The sequence below is a fragment of the Saccoglossus kowalevskii genome, chromosome 22 (assembly GCF_978046115.1).
Source record: "Saccoglossus kowalevskii chromosome 22, keSacKowa6.1, whole genome shotgun sequence".
Lineage (NCBI taxonomy): Eukaryota > Metazoa > Hemichordata > Enteropneusta > Harrimaniidae > Saccoglossus > Saccoglossus kowalevskii.
In genome coordinates, this window is record NC_140662.1 from 22,227,266 (window position 1) to 22,250,206 (window position 22,941).

Here is a 22,941-nt window from a genome sequence, read left to right on the forward strand (position 1 = left end):
ACGGTAACAGTTGTCACATTACAATCAATGTCATGATCGATGACTAAACAGGGTGCACGTGCTTAACTTATTGACGCCAATGTCAACTTTGTTCATAAAATAAAAATGGAATTTTTTTTTTTAATTTAGATAATTGGCAATTGTTTCCATTTGGTGCAAAATTACAGAAGAAACGACAGAAAAATGCATAAAAATGTTTGCACCGACATTTTTGGAGTCATTTTGGTATTCAGTTACACGTACAATTCTTACTGTTATAGCTCAACAGTGTATCTTCTTGACAGTCATATTTCTACAAATTTTAGAGGTCTAGAATAAATTGAGAAATTTTCAGTTGGGTCACGGTGACTTTCACATCATCTTCTTCCTATGTGAAAACAGCTTGCTTTTATTGCTTTGTAACATTGGTTGAAAATAGAAATCTCATGGGTAACTCGTAAAAATACAATGTTTTGGCGTTTTTAAAAAGTGCCCCTCCCAAGTTCTTTGTATATTTCAAGTGTTATATATCTCTGCAATAAACCTTGCCTGGATTTATTGTCCCAAGGCACTCGTGTGTTAGTTAGAGAATGAAATCATACCATAGTTCGCAGCGGACTCGACTTGATATATGGCACTGCCATGCTTGGTAAAAACGCTGGTAACTCTGGTACAGTGCAATGTGCTTTGGTATTGCATTGTTTTCCATCTGGCATTCCATCCTCCATGCCGTTCATAGCATTTCTATGGTTTGTTAAACGGATTCCTTGCTCTAATCACTCTGCTTGGAGAGTGCTTTTAGGTAATAGTGGCCAATTCATTGCTGATTGCTGTTGACATAGCTAACTTTTTTATCCATGTTTAACTGCTATAGAATGTATAGAAATAACCAGCATACCTATTCACTCAGTCATACTATAAAACCTTTTATTTTTATCCTCATTTGATTTTGCTGTTTTGAGCATATTTGCCAGTGTGACAATGAGTTCTAGTGTTATTGTACATATCGGTATTCATCATTTATGCGGAATTATTTTACTAGATTTTACTTAAAACTTAAGGCATTTACAGTAGTCTTATAGTTACAAGTCCAAGAACACAAAAGCTGATCGTCATCAACTAACCATCCCTTTCCCTTTCCCTTCCACTTCAGTTTCACTACCTTCCTTTTGTTTTTATGTCTTCTCAATATTTATCCCTTTCCTCTTCTTATCATTCCTTTAATTCACTCTTTTCCTTGTCTCTTCTCTAAATAATTTTTACTTTTTTTTCTTCCTCCTTTTTATATCTGTCCTTCTATAACCCCTCTTTTCTTCTCTATTTTTTCCAGATGTCTCCCTTCTCTTTATTTTCTCCACCTCACCTTAACACTTCTTCCCTCCCTGTTGTTTTCTCATCCTGTTCTCCATCTCTTTCCTCCTATGTTTCTTCCATATTATGGTCCTTTTGAAATCTATTACTTTATTCATTTATCTTCCATCCTCTGTTTTATTTCTGCGCCCATCATTTGTTATACCCATATCTGCATCCTCTAGCCATCACTACACATCTTCCAACCTGTCATTCTTTATTTTTCTCACTCAATACTTGTGCAAAACTGACACATAGCCAGGTGTGTCTACAGGTGCGTTTGGATCCACGTGTTCACTATGTAACCCTATTCAGAGTCATTTAATGCCATCCCATGGTTGGTGGCAAATTATTTTCAGTAGCTATCCAATGAAATACACACCCCTGAGAAATATTTAACCTTGTTTGGAGTTTCTTAAAATATCTGGCCATCCAAGATGTGTGCTTTGTTTGCCATCATTATGCAGGTATAATACATATATGCATGTTGTGCATAAAGTTTTAAAAACTGTACAGTAAAAAAAAGAACATCATGAAGACTGTGAATATATTGGACATTGATTTTATAAGAGAAAATTAAGTGACTATTTTAAATTTTAATGTAAAATTAGAGTAACAAAGAACTTCATTAACGTGGCCTATTGTTTGTGTATGTACCATTATCTTGAGTTGAATGGATGAATGTGGGTCATAAGTTCATACAAGGCCAGACACTGCCCTCTAGTGTTGACAAGTCAACTGAGTCCATTTCATTCATCTAGTCAGTAAACTAATTTCTTTTACTGAGACGTGTTTGTTTTTTCAATCTCTCTGATGACTCCGCGAACCGCAGCTTTCTCTTCCGCTGACTCACCGACTCATGTTTTGACCTGCTGTGAACTTTACGGAGAGGTCTCTGCAGCGTTTGTGATATGGATATGTCAAGGCCCATCCTATGCATAAACCCCCTTGTAATTGGACGGTGATTGCCTCATTGTTAGCTTTATACTAATTGGACAACGTCTGTCAGTGTGCATGGTGTCACTGCACTTATATGTTTAGTTTAGTTTTCTGTCTGTCTGTTTGTCTGTCTGGATCCGTAAACTTAAATTACAATATTTGGAAGATAGGAATACTAAGCTGTAGTTATAAAAGGATGATATATATAGTAAATGATCACACCATATATACTGTCGAGGGGTAATATTTATTAGGTGGATAACATTTTAGTGGTTTTGGTCTTGTAGGGCTCTATTCACCACAAAGAAATTAAAAAAAAATTGAGTATTGTAAGATGACTAATTTTCACTGGGTTTAAATTTCGCTGATTTACCATTTCAGGCATATTCAGTGGGTTTTAAATTCATGGTTTTATCATTTAGATAATGTGTTCTATGCTAAATTTTACATATTCACTGTGTTTTAATTTAGCGTATTTTCTAGTCAGCAAAATAAGCAAAATTAAAACACAGTGAATAATTAACCCTTTTACAGTAGTTATACCCTTATGAGTGTTTTATAATGGAATTATTTCTTACAGTTGTACATTAAATATTCACCATTTGATAGATTTTAAATATGCACTGTGGGTCTTTTGCTCTGTCCAATTACAGTGTTGTTCATCAAAGTAGAATAAAGTAAAACATAATTGCTGATAATGTTCATATTAGCTTCTAATAGGAAATGTAATATTTGCCATTTACACCAGTCCATGCTTAATCAACTGTATAACTACTTACGTTTAATTAAACAGTTTATTCTAAGTTCAATACGAAGATCTAAAATGAAAATATTATCTAAATCAGATACTACATGTTAAGTACTGTAAAAAAAAAAAAATTATTCACTCGGTTTTAATTTTGCTTATTTCACTGACTGGAAAATGCGCTAAATTAAAACCCAGTGAATATGTAAAATTTAGCATAGAACACATTATCCAAATGATAAAACCGTGAATTTAATTAAAGCCCACTGAATATGCCTGAAACGGTAAATCAGCGAAATTTAAACCCAGTGAAAATGAGTCATTTTACAGTATTGTGGCAGAAGTTATTACCGGTATATATTACCCCCTTTTGTTTTATTCTCAGTTTGCAATGAAAGTGACTTACATGTTTTTGTAATGTTGTGATAATGCAGATTTTCAAACGCAAGTTGGCTCAGTATAGTATGTATAATCGAGTTGATGATGGAGTCTAAAATGTTCTGGAAATAAGCTCCCCGGTTGTTAACAGCAGCGACACACACTGGGGAAATCACTGTCATATAATGGGGTGCTAAAAAGCCGACAGATCTCAACCGAGCGATTCCCAAAGAGACTACAAATACAAGAAGTTTTAAATTCCATGATAATCTAAATTTGGGCTGCCAAGTGCTCCTTACATAATGGGATTTCACAAATTGATGCATTATCGTCTGTTATGCGAAGTGAACACTATTATTTATTCAAATATCTGATTAAATCACATTACTCTGTGAGAACAGACATGAATGAAAAATACCGTATTTGATCTATTAAAGGTGATTAGGTTTCACCCGTGAATGCTCTGCTAAATCTGTTGGCCTAACAGATGAATCATACTTGCTGCGTTCACGTTATGGGATCTCGCCATGTATGAATCAGTATATGTTCTCTTAAGTTCACTGCCAAGGGTATGATTTCTGTTTGAGCCAGTGTTCAGGCGGTCAATTTAGGCACGTTTCGATTTGGGTCGAGATAAATTTTTTTTTCAGCACATGCCGACCACATGTTTGTTGTTTCTTGTAAACATATCATATCGCTGACTATGTGACTGGCCAAAATTAATTTTACTGTTTACTTAAAGATTCAAAATGAATTTCTAAATATAACGCTTTGAACACCAGTTGACTTTTGTTACTATTCACGTAAATAAACCTGCTAAGAATGTCAATATGTTTGATCAAGAGACCTGAACCTGATTTGGTACAAAATCAACAAGCAAGTTAGAGGAAGGCTTGTGCAATAGGTGATTTTCTGTTCAACTGCGAGATCTCGCGAGTTGCATGAAAGACACGCGTCAAACGTCTACCGCAAAAATCGACTGATTTGATTTTGAACTCTAATTTATTTATTTCGTAGCTTACAACGACCGGCGGATCTTCGCCAGAGAAATATTGCACAAAATATTGCATCGAAATTTAACAAGTTTGTAACTAGGTCACTTCAGTAACAATGTATACAAAGATGGGAATTTTCTTCAAAGCACAAAGTGCTTATAGATAAATATGATGATGATGATGATAACTTTAGTGTCACGTGAACAGTCGCTCTATGAATGCTGACCAAAGAAAACAAAAGCCAATATTTTCACAAGTTCATTGTTTGCTATTTTGCACTAAGAGCACATAATGTAAAATGATTGCAGAACAATACATTATCTATTGTGTATTGTCAGTATCCTGTTTGATGGCTTTCCCCAGTTTGAGGTTATCTTGGGGTCATCTGAACTGGTATTGACTTTTGTGAACTTGTTATTCAGCTATCTTAGTGTATGATTTGTCGTTTGATTTAATTTTTTTAAAGCAATTGCAAAAATGTTATGTAAGTCAATGTAACTGTTTTTAGGGCTGTTTTTAGTGAAAGCCGTTGTGATAGGGCTTGAATTTGAGAGTGCACCCATTTTGAAAAGCAAAAACGGATAAAACTGCCTTGGTGTGGTAGAATTGCATTGTGAAAATCGATATACAATGTTGAGTACATTGTACAATGGCACTGAGGCAAACTTCCAAATCATTGAGGCAATTACCGGTACTGTAAAATACTTTATTTTCAATTGAAATGATTCAGTGAAAATAAAATTCAGCTAATATACCTTTTCTCCTATATTTTACTTTACACTTTTTAAATATCAGTAAAAATAAATTCCACACAAAACACACAAAAAATCAAAAAAAAATCTCGAATTGGTTTACAGTATATATACATATGCAGTTCTTTAAATTTCTCTTTTATTAGAGGAAATTTAATGAACAGACATAGAGAACAACCGTGAAGTATTAGAAACAACATAACCTATCCAAGCCCCGAATATTCATTTTTCTGGTGACTCTGTGCCAGGTGCATAAAAACATGCATGTCAGAGTTTTTTCAATCAAAATTTAGTCAGCATTTTTAAAGGACATATTGACCAGAAAATTTTTTTTAAAACCTAGTAGATTTGTATTTTGTCCTAAAAACAAAAATGTGTAGTCCCCACAATCTATAATTATGGGGACTTTGTTGACTTGTTGACATAAAACTCCCATAACAGTTACTGGTAACTATGCTCCACTGCATCAACTGCTATCTGCTGTAATTACACAGGATACAAATTGTCGCAAGTTTCTTGTCTCAGTTGAAAATCATAATTATTTTGACAGGATCCTTACGACTGGTGTTTTCGCTGCCATTCTCAAGTTATTGATATTTCTGTCAGCGAAAATTTACAATTTTTGGTATACAACTTGAAATCAAAATATTCACCATATTACCCAGCATGTATTGGTACGCTAACAAACAAAGGGTTCTTTATCTTGTATCCTGTTTGATTTGGGATTTGTTTGATTTGGTAAAACATATACAGAATTCCACATCTTTATTCAGTTTCCATGGTGATACTAAGATCTAAGTCGTATAGTTCTGTGGGATGGACTTCAAAGGGTTTTGCTTGGAGTCATGAGAGAAAAGAGCTTGTACAATTGAAATGACAGTTTAGTAAAAAAAAATATTGATTACTTCAGTACTTTTGTGTGTTTATGTCATTGCTATTATTAGGAGTTAACCATTAGAAACTAAGGGGGGTGAAGTGGTGATGGTAGATTTAAAAAATATATTCCTCACACACACAATTGATAGAAAAAAAGCAAGAAAATGTGTTTTAAAAGCAATATTATGAAAAAAAAAGTCTAGCTCAATACTAGTAAAGAGAAACTGATTTGCACAGTAATTCTGCCCCCTCCCATGAATCCAAATGGTTACCCCTTACTGTTAAGGTATTTTAAATGAAATATTCTGAGGCTGCCAGTAGTATAATATTTTCTGTGCACTCTGGGTTTGTATTTTTTTTTTATCATGGAATCTATATTCTAAAAGTCTATGCTCTCCTTATTTAGTATAGAGACTTCACGTGGTGTTAGACTTCGTAGTTAAATTTTTATATTGCTGTAGCCAGTGGAGATATAGCCAACAAATAAAATAAAAAAAATAGTAGTCAAATGTTCATATCAATATAACATGCACTACATAAACTGTCATGTGTATTTTATAAAATAAATATAGTGCATGCCAAAGCCAAACTCTGCCTTTAATTAATGTTATCCTCCTAAATCGCATAGCTTGTTATGCCATGGATTCAATGTGGATTCCATGTAATGTTGTTTATCTTTTAGTATTCAAAGCGAAAATGTCTGCTGTATGACGACTGTGGTGCATTAGTCACACATTAGAATGATAGTGCATGAACACACAGATTGCACTGGCATCTTATATTAATATTTACTAAAAATCAATAAATTATAGTGCAACATAAAGTTTATTTTCAGTGGCCAATTCATCGGAGCACATGAAATGAATGAAACTAGCGTCCAAATTACCGCTATTCGGCATTGTCTCGTTGTGAAAAATACACTCAAAATATTATTTAATTAGACAATGATTGGCATTTGAAACTCTAATGTTATTGTTCACTCCATTTCATCTTTATAAAAAATACCAATGAATGGGTGCTTGTCTGTTAAATTTTCATCATCATCACCGTTAATTTGATGGTAGCCATAGTCGATGAACTTCTATTTAATGTAACAAAACTGTCATATTCTGCCGATGATTGGTCAGAAATAACATCAAACTCAAATTTTAGAAGAAAAGTCGCCTGTGCTGAATTGAATGATAGTCACTTTTTTGTTTCCCACACTAGCACTGTCGTAAAATCTGTATTAGAAGTTGCATCCATTCTTTTTGAACAATTGAGAACCAAAAATTCATCATTTCTCATACGTGTAGATGCTCTAATAGAAGCTGCATCACCTCTGTTGCATTGTACCATTTTAATAGAAGCCATGGCTTCTACCGTAATACAGATTTTACAGTAGTATTAGGTGAAAATACAGATGTTTTAGGTCACATGTAGTAGCAGATGAATTTACATAAAATAAAGAAGTATGTTCGCATTCAATAAAAGTCATATTAGAATGGTAGAGTAAATAATAAATGCAATTGTTACATACACTTTTATTGGAAATATGATTTTTGTATAAATAAAAGTGGTATACATGTACATTGTAATGGGATGGAGACTAATCCTGTACAGTTCAGTAAATCAATTTATGATTGTGAGACACATCTATTCACAATTTGTATCATAATTTGTTGTTACATTGAACATTTCATTAAAACAATGAGCCACAATAACATATGTATGTACCATACACATGATACTATATAGAATACGAGTTTCTATAATAGTTGAATGGTCTTATTAATATTCGCAAAGTTAGGGGGTCCACTTATTGTTTTCCCTATCTCATTAGTTATGCATGACATGATGTAATGTCTGGGGTTTCCCTCATCTGCTATTGTATTCAACACAATGCTTTGAGCACTCAGTCTAATAACTTGATATTGATGTAGATGCGATATAATGAAGTTACCGGTACTCGTCACTGAAAATGCCAATTTTGTTTCTGTTGACGTAATTGGGCATCTGGTTCAAAAATAGTGAAAATATATATCTTCCCTCCCATCCTCTATCATGGTTTTGCTATATTGGTAGTTAGACTGTCTCTGGAAGAAAGGGACACAAAGGAAGAGGCTTACAATATTCGAATAACATCATAGGTTTCAAACACAGACAGCACCCCAAGGCTGGTTTTATAGTTTGCCATGGGAAAGCATTAAATATATGAGTAAATCATCTTGGTGTTTGTCATTTTTTGACAACTTGCTTTTAAGTTGGTGTTCCCCTCTGGTTTCTTAGCAATGAATTAAGATTTGAAATGTCACTATCTGTGATTGTAAACATTAAACTGTTAATCCTTTAGTTCACTGTCTCATGTGTAAAAACAACTTATCAAGCTCTGCAAATTTTGTTGTAAATTTTTTGAGGGAATAATTCAGTTTTTAACCCATGATGTTACAATATTTTTATGTATTTTTTTTATATTTTATATTTTTTTATATTTTTATATATTTTGTTGTTAATTTTGGACCAAATGGAAATAATTTTCAATCAAAACGTGGAATATAAAAATAGTAAAAATTAATAATAACAAGAATTGATTTTGGCCCTCAAATACTGTAGAATACTTTATTTTCGCTTATTGAAAGTATTATACATTATTTCAAAATGTAATTTGTTCATTACAAATAACTGTGCAAAACGTACTTGCCTAAAAATCAAATCTGAAAGTAACGGAAAGATGCGTTCTTTTATTGGCTAAGTTATTTTTTCTCTTTACTACAATCAATCCCATCATGCATTGCTGACCAAATTTTGTTTCGAGAGCACCCTAAACACAATTAACCTGGTAAAGTATGTGATGTTCGTTGTTTGCTTGGACACTTTGGGACTATTTTGTAAAATAGTCATTCTATAAATTTAAAAGTCAAGGGCCTAGTTGTGATTTAGGAAATAACTCAAGAGTGTAGCGTACATCTCAGACTTAATTCTTAATGGAAAATACTTCACATTGAATATTGATTTTGTAATATACTGTAAAAGGGTTAATTATTCACTGGGTTTTAATTTTGCTTATTTCGCTGACTGGAAAATGCGCTAAATTGAAACCCAGTGTATATGTAAAATTGAGCATAGAACACATTATCTAAATGATAAAACCGTGAATTTAAAACCCACTGAATATGTCTGAAATGGTAAATCAGTGAAATTTAAACCCAGTGAAAATTAGTCATTTTACAGTAGTATATCAATCGTGGAACAGAGATTCCCACATGTGATACGATGGCTTGATAGGATGCTGAAAACTCAATCAACAGAATCCATGGAATGTATCACTGATGTTTGATTATTACAGACTGAATATGTTGCGAACATTGGAGCTGTACATATATTACTTACTAAACATGGCCAAAGGCCTCAAAAAAAATATTCTCAACAATACAACTTTAATACAGTCATTAGAACAGATCATTTTGCTTCACACTACCATGGAATAAGCTAAAGATGTTCTGTATTATCTCTTGCTTTCAATTTCATAATGCCCATCGTGAAATCATCACCGCAGGATGATGTGGCTGACATGAGCATTTTATTGTGTCTGGGTCTTAGAGTGGTTTTTGTTGACGTGAAATGAAAAAAATATTCTCTGATTAGAGGATTTTTCCCTGAATGGCTTGAAAGATGTTTTCAAACTCATTCTACTCTTGTATGTCAATCAAGTTTTCAGTTCAGATTATTTTTTATATCACAAATGTTCATTGATTTGTATGAGCATATATATACTTTTTTTAATGAATTGCCAGTTTGATTAAGATTCGGATATAGTCTGTCCAGTTAAAGAACTGTTTTTTTTTTTGTAAAATATATTAAACTTTGGGTTTTTTGATCATATTTTGTCTGCTTTGTTTGAAAATAATGCTCAACAGCATTTCTATGGAAGTGAAATTAGAAGTATAATATTTCCATAAATTTTTTTCCTGAGCTTTTGTCTTCAACTTTTGCAATTTTCCCACTAAATTTAATTATCCAAATCAAATTATTATTAAATACATTTATTTGCTACTTTTGTTTCAGCACATTTTGAAGTGAATTATTACTCCACCCCAGCATTTTTTAAGTTAATTTTTTGGGGGGGATAAAAAAAAAAAGCACTAGTACCGTAAAATCTGTATTAGAAGCCGCATTCCTAATAGAAGCCGCACCCATTCTTTTTGAACAATTGAGACCTAAACATTCACCATTTCTCATATATGTAGATGCTCTAATAGAAGCCGCATCCCCTCTGTTGCATTGTACCATTTTATTAGAAGCCGCGGCTTTTAATACAGATTTTACAGTATTACTGATAATTTGTTTTTACAAAACAAACAAACCACTTTGTCGGGAATACTGACAAACTTGAAAATGGGATTGTTGAGAAAATGAGGCACAGCATCTTTCACAACATTCGCCCGTCATGAATTTGTGGAAATTGATCATGGCAAAAGTGGTTTACTGCTCCTTATATAACAGTAGTTAAAAGTGACGACAGACAATGAATATGTTTCAATTACAACCATATAACATACAACACTAACCTTACATGACCTCTCCATCGTTAACCCTCACCCCCTATCAATGACTGGTCTTCCTAGTGCCCTCTAATTAGAGTTAGTATTGAAATGAGAAGCTTGAAAGTTCCCAATTTGTCAGCGAAATATTAATTTTGAAAAACTACTTTATTAATATCTATACTTGTAATGTAGACAGCAGTCTGGGAATGTCTGTCTCATTGCTATTTGATGTCTTTATTTGTATATCGTCATGCAGTTACAAATCACTCTCAGATCAGCTCTGTAGCTCAACTAAATGAAGTCACGTCAAACAATAAAAGTTCCAGTTAAAACAAAATTCACATTTCCATATTTGTTCTATTTGAAGCACATCTACAAACAAAGGCCACATGAAATAAGAATTGCGTTTATTGTAAACTGAATCAATGAAATATGACATAAATCCCTCTGTTGTCATCAGAGCTTCGTAAGCATGAGACAATCACTTCTCCAGACAATGGTAGATTTTAATTCTACAAAGAATTCCTATATTTTTGCAACCATATTCAGTCACATGCGATTCATTCTGATAAGTACTGCAACTTAAAAAATGAAGGCATGTCTAACTAAATAAAAACCCTGTGTGTTTGTATTCCTGAGATTTTACAAAAACGAATTGTTGATTTTGCAGTGAAAAAGCATTTGCTTTTTAATCACCATGCCCTACATTTGAGTGTCTTCAAAGTTTTCTCATTTTTTTCATTTGCATATTTTGAAGCCTTAGTATAGCAATATTGACTTCAGTGTACTCATACAGCTGTTACTCATGGATTTCCACTGACATTGACCGTAATTTCATTTGCAAGTTTCAATATTGACCACTGAGTGATCATACAGCTGTTACTCATGGATTTCCACTGACATTGACCGTAATTTCATTTGCAAGTTTCAATATTGACCACTGAGTGATCATATAGCTAATACTCATAGAATTTCACTGACATTGACCGTAATTTCATTTGCAAGTTTCAATACTGACCACTGAGTGATCATACAGCTGTTACTCATGGATTTCCACTGACATTGACCATAATTTCATTTGCAAATTGCAATATTGACCACAAAGTACTTGTATAAATACTAGTACTGTAATAGATTTCTACCAAAATCGACCATACTCAGAGGAATGATTGATTTTACTAGAAATTACCGATCTTGTTTGCCGTAAACTGTACTTCTGATATATATCGAATACTTAAAAGATACATGTAATAAAACAAGATGATTTTTCAGCTTTAGGATGATTATCAGTTGAATCAACTGTGATATCATCTTCAGATAAATCTACAAAGTCAGTGATAATAGCACTTATAGCTATGATTATTGTAAGCTGATTTGTTTTCTAAAATACCCTTTACTCTGTAAACTAAATTTTCCGTTATTGTGAACCGTTAATTCTTCGTAATTGAGAACGCTTATGATTTTGAACTGTTGCGAAATTCATAAAAATTAAAACATACGTTTTTGTAAGCTTTAATAAACGATTTCAATGCTATTTATTTTGTTATACCATGGTTACGAATATGGCTAGGGTTAGTCATTGAACACGGGAGATGCGAATCACAAAAATATGTTTCGCCTCCAGCTTGAGATAATATATGAAGGTTACCATGGAAATGAGATGAAGTGTCTATTCATTTTGTTATGTTTTAGTCATTCTATTATAACCATGTATTCTTTTCATAATAGTCAAATTTAATTTAGTAATTTTAGATGTATGTAATTTTCTTTGTGTTTTCGTTTTAATGGTTTTTTGCTTGACCTGTCGGCGAAATTAAATGATCTGAAAATTTTGTATTTTGTGACCTTTCTATGCCGGAGTAGCAAACTGTTGTTGTTTTTTCAGGGACAATAAAGGTGAAAGCACACTTGAAAATTTGCTAACAATTGGTTGCAATTGCATCACAGTTTTCAGAATTTGAAAGTATTTGTTGAACTCTACTCAATATTAGTGTATAGTAAAAATAATGTTGTGCACAAAGAAAGATTTAGTTATTAGTGACTTTGAGTCATCATCAAAAAAAGAAAAGAAAAGAAAACCCTTTAACTATGGCCAAGCATGAAATATAATCTTGATAATTGTTTGAATTCACTCGCATTGTTTCTTAATACTATACTGGTCGTAGCTGGTTTTCCAAAAACTGGTTGGTATTAATATGTAAACTTGTGTGGTCTTCTGTATACCATGCGTAGTTCTGACGAGAGGAGAGGGTCGCTTTAAACATTTGCTTTTTGCCAGTAAACAAATATCACCCAATAATTTAAATGGTTAATCCTGAAATATTGGTAGTGCTATTTTGTTTTATAAATAGTAATTAAACTGATCTCTTTAATGCAGATAATTCGACGCCTTGCAGCCAGAATACAAATCTAGTTCATACAGGAAATTCAGCTGACATGCACGATTAGTTACAAACTCGTGTCATAATACGATAAAGAAAAATCTTGTCTCAAAATTGTAAAAAAAAAAAAAAAACTGTTTTAATGCTAACTTGAAAATAAAATATAATTTTTTTAATTTTACTTGTTTAATTTAATATATTTCTGCTTCACAGTATTGCAATATAATATTTTAATTGTAATAAAAAAAATGAAAAAAAAAAAGCGGACAATGTAAATGGTTATTAAATTTAAATAAAGTGAATTTAAGAATTTTGATATAGAGGAAAATAAGTCATCTGTGTTTTATTGCTTTATGTGTCAGTTATCTTGCATTGTTTTTAAATATATTCTATTTAGTACATATTAACTTTTTGATTAGCTATACAAAAAAAAAAAAACAATACAACAAAGAACAATACAAAAAAAGGTCAAATTTGCTTGGTTGTTTTAATAACAAAAGAAGTTGAATTATCTTGGCATGGTGGAAAATTCATCAGAGCTTTTGAGATTAATTATTTTATTGCACTAGGTGTCAGCTATCTGGCTTTGTTTTTGTATTATATATTATTCAGTACATTCATATTTAATTTGTCATACTGTACAATACATTTATAAAAAACATTTGCATTATTTTCGGTATTAATTTGGTGGGGCATATTATTTTCTTACCTCATTTTGCTAGTTGTACAGCAATACTAGTACTTTATATACATTTACTATATATACATATATTTAATTTGATGTACATTGGGACCAGTAAAATGCTATTGTTTATTTTTCTGTGTTTTGTCTTCATACTGTGAAAATTTCAGGAAGCGAGTACTTCCGTCACCATCTTTCCATGGCTTTACTAATTCATCGTCATTAAAACGTCAATACTTTGTGCATTGGCACCCTGCACACTCCAAAGTGCACGGCTGTCAAACGAGAAGGATATTCATGTGAAATTAGCATAATTTATTGTTATTATGTGAGTGTATCTATTGTTGCCTGTGATCTGCAGTGCCTGCTTGCATGTGTCTGTATCACTCAGTGAAATGGACAAAAGGTAGTGGAGTTCCGAATAACATGTGAAATTTACCGTATATCTGGAGGTACGTGATGTTGCGCTTGTTTGGCGTACTTACATTGTGCGGTGATGAAAGGGGAGGGTGCACAGCCTTTATGGGATGTGTGTCACGTTGTTGCTGCGGCATGGTGGAACACCAAAGCATATTTGTATCCATGGAAATGACAGATTGTCGGGTCATGCCATTCATATCTGTCGCTGAGACAGATTGTAGTATTTTTTACTGTTTCACATACATGCTTGGATGTTTATTTCGTATTGCTCTATAATATTATTTTCAGTTATTTTCTGGGTGCATGATCAAAAACCAATGATATTCTCCTGGGATTTGATCACCCCTTGGCAAGGCAGTTATTTGCATTTTTTGTGCATCCACAGTAAATGTACACTGTTGTGTTGCAATTATTAATTTAATTTTTTCATTTATTTTATGACCATTTTAGAGTGTTGCACACGTATATTTATTTCCAGAATTTTTTTTAATGTTTAATGTTAAGTCATCTTGTGTCATCATTTTGAAAATGTTGATTCAAACCTGTAACCAAATTGGAAATTACAGTATGTCACATTGTTCTAAAAATACCCCAAAAATTATGTAAAATGTGCAAAATGTCACACTTAAACTTTGGTGGAAAATTTTGGCGTTCAAATTACATCACCATTGTCAATTTGTATTTAATATTTGCTTTATTGAGCTTCAGTATGTAAAACCAGTTACATGGCTAGGGGGTACCCAAACTGAAGATAAATACCTACCAAGCAGGCTGCCTCCGAGCATTTCAAAATTGTTAACCAAAAGTCAAAGCGAGATTACCAGGTAAACTATTAGGAAAGATGAAAAATATTGTATTCCAAATTTTTGAGATAAAAACTGGTTGAAATCCAGGACAGACTTAATTTTGATTTGAACACTGTGGTTTTGTGTTTCGAGATTAGAATCCAGGTATTCTCTGATTCCAGGGATTTGAGATTGGCTGCCTGCCTGACTTGCAGTGACCACTAATAGCATTAGAAATGCAGTCGTTCTTATGTAACACAGCACATGCACTCAACACACATTCAAAACTGGGGGTGGACCGATTTCTGGAAAACAAAAATCGCAGCACCTGAAAAAGAAAAAAATAACCCTGACAGCTCATAATGAAAGAAAAAAGATTGAAATTAAAAATTAAAAAGAAAAATTGTAGGCAGGTGCATTTGAATAAAAAAAAAATCTACCTAAAAAATAACTCATTTCATGTGTACAAGTTCCTACTCTGCTACAGAAACACTGTAGAACTAACTTTTAGATTATCCCATGTGTAAGTGTGACCAGTTTACCCACTAACTTCTATTGCATTCAAGGTGAGATTATAGGAAATTTACAAAGAAATTCTATAAAAATGCATAAAAATGTTCAAAATTTTGAACTAAAATTTAGACGGGAAAGGATAAAATGTTTAAAGAGTTAGCCAGAAAGCCTAGAAGCATGAGGGGTACAAACAAAAACAATCAGAATTTGGAAGTACTTTCTCATAGCAAAGATTTTAATTGTAGAAATTGCACAAAAAGTCTTCTTTTGTCAATAGAAAGCTTTGTTTGTTTTTCTGGATGTCTAAAAATGAATGATGTTCCAACTGTGTTGTCTGTGTTAGAATAATCGTTATGTTAATAGGATAATTATCAAAATCAGGACATTTAAACAATGAAAGGAATGCTATGGTAACTATCAATTTAGAATTAATTTCACATTTTGCAGTATGTGATTGAAACCACATGCACTAAAATGAGCAGCTAATTCAACAATCTGTAATCACTTTAAAAGAACTGCTGATACAGGACAATAATGTGTTCTTATTTTTGCTGGTATGTACAATCACAACTATTACGAGGTACACTTTTATTTTTACCGGTACTGTGGAATACTTTATTTTCGCTGGAATTAATTCTCGCTGAAAAGGCTTTTTGGGGGTTTTGCTTAGAATTTAATTTCATTGATTTTTCATGAGTTTAATGTGAAATATAGGAAAAAAGTATATTCACTGGATTTTATTTTCACGGAATCATTCCTTCAGCGAAAATAGCGAAAATAAAGTATTCTACAGTATTATGTTATTTGGCTGCTGTGTACTTTATAAGCATTTGTTGTCGCGCTGTATCCTGATCGATATAGCAATGTCTGCAATGAGTGTAAAATACATGTTTGTTTACATGAAATTCAAACATGTACTGTGCTGCGCAATGATCAGCACCCTTAAAGCTTCTTTGGATCTTTGTGAAAAAAAAAAACATATTAGTATTAGTATTTTGTCAATTGACATACATGTGTACTGGAAATCGTAATACAAATATTCAGTATATCATATTTTGAGAGATTGCTTGCAACAATAAGATATCAAGAAAGTACCTGTTTTGTTTTTATTCAGAAAGATATGTTACTCCCTGTCTAATCTTAACTGATACCCTAGGATTATTCTTTCTCACAATTCGCTAAAAATGTGTGTTTTTGAAATTCTAAAATTTGGCAATATACTATAAACCGATATAGATCTGTGAATCAAAGAAAATGTAAAATTTTGAGTCGGCGTCGATTTCACATTTGTTACGAGTATGCCTGTATTAAAAAATAAGAATTTACAATAACTTTCACAAAATCTTGTCCGACTATGAATCCCACAAAGTCATCAAATTGTAAGTATTCCTAACAGTGATAATTAAACTTGTAATATCACAGCAGATTGAAATTTCAAGGTACATATTTTGCAACATAGTGAATCCACATATCTGAACAGCTATGAAACTGATAGTGGACGATGGTATAACAGTAATACAAATTATCTACCATATAATAAATGCAAATATTAAATTGCATAACTTATTTTCCTCACAGAACCACTTCTGTAATTTACGTGTGTGTGGTACTACTAGTAATAGAGCAAGTACTATCCTCACTTCTATTAGAGATATATGCTTTCAAAATTACCAATTATCCTCAAGTTTACTTTATGTCATCATTGACTGTTATCCAAAATAATAGTCTGGAATACAATTTTATACAAGAACTAAGAGCCTGGGAAAATTGTCAAATTCATGATGAATATTTTTAGTCACTGTTTTTAATGGTGTTGTGGTGTTAATGACCTCTATTGAACTTTTGAACTTGAGCCATCTGTTAACCAGTGCAGCGTTTCTGTTGTCATTTTTTTTTTTAGCTATGGCCTTTTGTTTTTCTAATAGTTAAACATAAACTTCACTAACCCACCAGCCCCTGACTATCTACTGCAGAATACTTTATTTTCTCAGTGAAAATAAAATCCAGTGAATGTTTTTTTCCTATATTTTACATCTTGTCAAAATTAGTGAAGTTAAACTCCATACAAAAACACCAAAAATGTCTTTTCATTGAAAATGAATTCCAGCTAAAGTATATTTACAGTATTGGTACTCCACTCCAATTAAAGACAGGTGTATATTTGTTTATTTATGAAGTCAGCTGACTCAGACAATAGAATTGCAAGTGCTTGTCAACAATAGGAGGCTGTGTATTGACACCTTGGTGTGATTCTTTGTTCTCAACTTGGCTTGAGTTATTCTTTCAATTACACCACTCAATTAACTCTGACATTGGCACCAGGGTGTGATGCCTTCCTGTATGTATGTATGTGGGTGTTCAGTAATCTTGTTTCCTGTTTAAGGTGAGACGTTTGGATTGTGTACACGGTCCTACTGGTTCTAGACATGGTTTTGGTTTTTACTTTATTTCTAATCATGCATAGAGCTTTGTGACTATTCATGAATCTTTTATTTGAAGTCTCCTTTGTCTGAACTTGTGTGTGCCCTGGTATTGACATATACATAACATATATGTCACAAGTCAATGTATTATCTGATATAAATCCTCTGATCAATGCAATATATGTATACATGTGTTTTCTTACAAGTTCTCATGGGGGTTATTTGCAGCAACATTGTTGCTGCTGATCTCAATAAGGTCTAAATATATATTATTCCATGCTAACATTAGACACCTAATTTCCAATCTGTTTATCTGTGAATACTATTAACTGTTAATTTCTTATCCCAACTTAAAATTACAGTAATTCCACTTTGTATGATCTGCAGAAAGCTTCCCACTGACCCTGTACACTTTGTAAAATCCTAAAATCAAATTCAGAAGACTTAAAGGAAGCCATACAAACAGTCAAAATGTACACCTGCAAATAACCTTGAATGGTTACAGCAATGAAAATTATTTGATTTGGAGATTAGACACCGTGACCTTCTTTCTGTCAAGTTCAGGTGGTTGCCAACAATACTGTAATTGTCTATGGTGCCGGCTATATATTTCATGTATTGTAGCCGAAGTAACTGATTACCAGTAAATATCATTCCCCATGGTGATCTGAATGATCAGAGCATTTTCTGCTTATATCGGTAATATAAAGTGGGAATGTAACTTTCAAATCACTGCATATGACAGTCTGATTTTAGGATCCAAGTGAAATCTTCACTGCTATAGTGCTACAATATTTTGTCATTTGCCTGATTCTCTGACTTTATGATTAGAACATTGGGGCTATTACCAGAGGCCAATTTTTTTCTAGTCATTCAAATCATGGACCATATTTAAATTAAATACTGTAGAATACTTTATTTTCGCTATGAATTTATGTTTGCTATTTTCGCTGAAGGGATGATTCCGTGAAAATAAAATCCAGCGAATATACTTTTTTTTCCTATATTTAACATTAAACTCATCAAAAATCAGTGAAAATAAATTCCAAGCAAAACGCCCAAAAAGCCTTTTCAGCGAAAATTAATTCCAGCGAAAATAAAGTATTCCACAGTATATCATGTTTGCTCTGGTGCACAGTAAAAATGGCATATCGAGTGGATATAAATTACACAGGAAATAACACAGGTAATGGCACAGTGAAAATGGCTGAGGCAGTAATAATGGCACACTGTCCTTTATGGTAAATGCATGGTTTTTTTCTATTTATTTCCTTATAACTCATACATTACTAACACAGCATATTTACGGTATATTTATTTACTTATAACCTGTAACATGTGAACAATAATTTATTAGTATATGAATTATGTGACATAGATTTACTAGTAAATATTATAAATAGTTGCGACCGAAAGTGTTGTGGCCATAATGGTGATTTCACGGAGCAAGTTCATGATGTGACTGAGCAAGTTCATGATGTCACTGAGCAAGTTCATGATGTCACTGAGCAAGTTCATGATGTCACTGAGTAAGTTCATGATGTCACTGAGCAAGTTTGTGATGTCACTGAGCGAGTTGGTAAAGTCACTGAGCATGTTTGTGATGTCACTGAGCGAGTTGGTAAAGTCACTGAGCAAGTTTGTGATGTCACTGAGCGAGTTGGTAAAGTCACTGAGCAAGTTTGTGATGTCACTGAGCGAGTTGGTAAAGTCACTGAGCAAGTTTGTGATGTCACTGAGCAAGTTGGTAAAGTCACTGAGCAAGTTTGTGATGTCACTGAGCGAGTTGGTAAAGTCACTGAGCAAGTTTGTGATGTCACTGAGCAAGTTTGTGATGTCACTGATGAGCAAGTTTGTGATGTCACTGATGAGCAAGTTTGTGATGTCACTGATGAGCGAGTTCGTGATGTCACTGATGAGCGAGTTCGTGATGTCACTGATGAGCAAATTCGTGATGTCACTGATGAGCAAGTTCGTGATGTCACTGATGAGCAAGTTCGTGATGTCACTGAGCAAGTTGGTGATGTCACTGAAAATGATAGTGATGCCACTGACCAAATAAGTTGCACTTATGAGGCTCAGATTTAACATACCTACTGTATTTGTTAAATTGCTAGTACACACATCTCCAATAGAAAAGCATATAAATCCCAAATCACATTTGTTGTATACAAAATCATTAAAATGTTACTTATTTTTACCTTAGAACATCTCCAATTACGTAAGTGTATGGAGCAAATACGATAGTTACCGATATAATACCAATGATCCAGAGACTTTCACAGTGTATACGAGTAGTTTATTTTACTATGAGAACAAAATCTATGTAATAACTCATTTCTTTCTCTGGCAGCTCCTTATTCTACGGCTAAGTGTTTAATTGTCATGTTTACTGCATTACATGAGTTCACAATAGTACATAATGAGGTGTGAAAAGTTACCAACTGAACTAACCCTCTCTACTGTTCATTTTCAGCTCCCATAAAGTTAGATCGAAAGTTGAAATGAGCTATAAAAGTAAATGTACCATGTCTAGATCAAATGTAGTGTGAGTGGGAACTCGTATTCTCTTGGGATGTCCCATGTATTCCTTGGTTGGCAGAATCTTTTGCTTTGATGTACTCAACTACGTGTACCGGTAGTAGAGACAAAACATATATATTATGTAAATTGTTAAAAAAAAAAATGTTTGGTAGAGGAGAAAAACAAATGTAATTGTTTACAACAATATTTTGAGAAAAAACAACAACAAAAACTTCAAAATATAAGCAGTGAATGAACTGAACCTTCTAGTTCTGGATTGTCATATCGTTTCTTGTGTTGTGCACTTACTCACTCTCCATGCATTTTTCTTGCCATTTCCTCCCACAAAACTGAAAAAACAAAAACAAAATTTCAACATTTTGTTTAATGCTTATAATTGCTTTTCTGGTTTCTGAGTACTGTGTCATGTTTGACATGTGTTCTGGGTACTGTGTCATATTTGACATGTGTTCTGGGTACTGCGTCATATTTGACATGTGTTCTGGGTACTGCGTCATATTTGACATGTTTTCTGGGTACTGCGTCATATTTGACATGTGTTCTGGGTACTGCGTCATATTTGACATGTGTTCTGGGTACTGCGTCATATTTGACATGTGTTCTGGGTACTGCATCATATTTGACATGTTTTCTGGGTACTGCATCATATTTGACATGTGTTCTGGGTTATTGTGTCATATTTGACACGTGTTCTGGGTACTGCGTCATATTTCACATGTGTTCTTGGTACAGCGTCATATTTGACACATGTTCTGGGTACAGCGCCATATTTGACATGTGTTCTGGGTACTGCGACATATTTGACATGTGTTCTGGGTACTGCATCATATTTGACATGTGTTCTGGGTACTGCATCATATTTGACATGTGTTCTGGGTACTGCGTCATATTTGACGTGTGTTCTGGGTACTCTGTCATGTTTGACATGGGTTCTGGGTACTGCGTCATATTTGACATGTGTTCTGGGTACTGCGTCATGTTTGATATTGTTTTTGAGTACTGTGTCATGTTTGACATGGGTTCTGGGTACTGTGTCATATTTGACATGTGTTCTGAGTGCTGCGTCATGTTTGATATGTGTTCTGGGTACTGCGTCATGTTTGATATGTGTTCTGGGTACTGTGTCATGTTTGATATGGTTTCTGAGTACTGTGTCATGTTTGATATGGTTTCTGAGTACTGCGTCATGTTTGACATGGGTTCTGGGTACTGTGTCATATTTGACATGGGTTCTGCGTCATATTTGACATGTGTTCTGGGTACTGCGTCATGTTTGATATGTGTTCTGGGTACTGTGTCATGTTTGACACGTGTTCTGGGTACTGCGTCATGTTTGATATGGGTTCTGGGTACTGTGTCATGTTTGACATGGGTTCTGAGTACTGTGTCATGTTTGACATGGGTTCTGGGTACTGCGTCATATTTGACACATGTTCTGGGTACTGCGTCATATTTGACACATGTTCTGGGTACTGCGTCATATTTGACACATGTTCTGGGTACTGCGTCATGTTTGATATGGGTTCTGGGTACTGTGTCATATTTGACACGTGTTCTGGGTACTGCATCATATTTGATATGGGTTCTGGGTACTGTATCATATTTGACACGTGTTCTGGGTACTGCGTCATATTTGACATGGGTTCTGGGTACTGCGTCATATTTGACACGTGTTCTGGGTACTGCATCATATTTGACATGGGTTCTGGGTACTGCGTCATATTTGACATGTGTTTTGGGTACTGCGTCATATTTGACATGTGTTTTGGGTACTGTGTCATGTTTGACATGGTTTATGGGTACTGTGTCATGTTTGACATGGTTTCTGGGTACTGTGTCATGTTTGACATGGTTTCTGGGTACTGCGTCATATTTGACATGTGTTTTGGGTACTGTGTCATGTTTGACATGGGTTCTGGGTACTGTGTCATATTTGATATGATTTCTGGGTACTGCGTCATATTTGATATGTGTTCTGGGTACTGCGTCATATTTGACATGTGTTCTGGGTACTGCATCATATTTGATATGATTTCTGAGTACTGTGTCATGTTTGACATGGGTTCTGGGTACTGTGTCATATTTGATATGATTTCTGGGTACTGCGTCATATTTGACATGTGTTTTGGCTACTGTGTCATGTTTGACATGGTTTCTGGGTACTGTGTCATATTTGACATGGGTTCTGGGTACTGCGTCATATTTGACATGTGTTCTGGGTACTGCGTCATATTTGACATGTGTTCTGGGTACTGTCATATTTGACATGGGTTCTGGGTACTGCGTCATATTTGATTTAGGTTCATTTGATAATTGTTTCTGTAGAATTCAAGAATACACCATTTTTTTCACAGAAATTTGTATGATTTGGAGATTTAGTGGCTTATGAGAAAAAAAAATCTTTAAATCTGAAAGTCTTTACGATATGTATGACTGCTATGTGTGCTGTCAGTATGAAAATAAATTCAGAATGTTTGTATGCTGTATGTATATTTTGATTGCATGGTCTGCAGCATGTATTAAACATTAGTGTGGGAAAAGTACTCCAACCCTGTCTGCTTCATACTGTAAAATACTTTATTTTAGCTGGATTTAATTTTCGCTTAAAAGACTTTTTTGGTGTTTTGCATGGAATTTATTTTCACTGATTTTTGAC

The 22,941-nt window shown here is 33.7% G+C and overlaps 1 protein-coding gene across 2 annotated transcripts in view; it reads left to right on the forward strand.

Moving 5' to 3' along the window:
- The window catches only part of LOC100376677 (kalirin-like), a 281,580-nt gene that overhangs the window by 111,255 nt on the left and 147,384 nt on the right, over nt 1-22,941 (forward strand). The gene's annotated exons all lie outside the window — the stretch shown is intronic.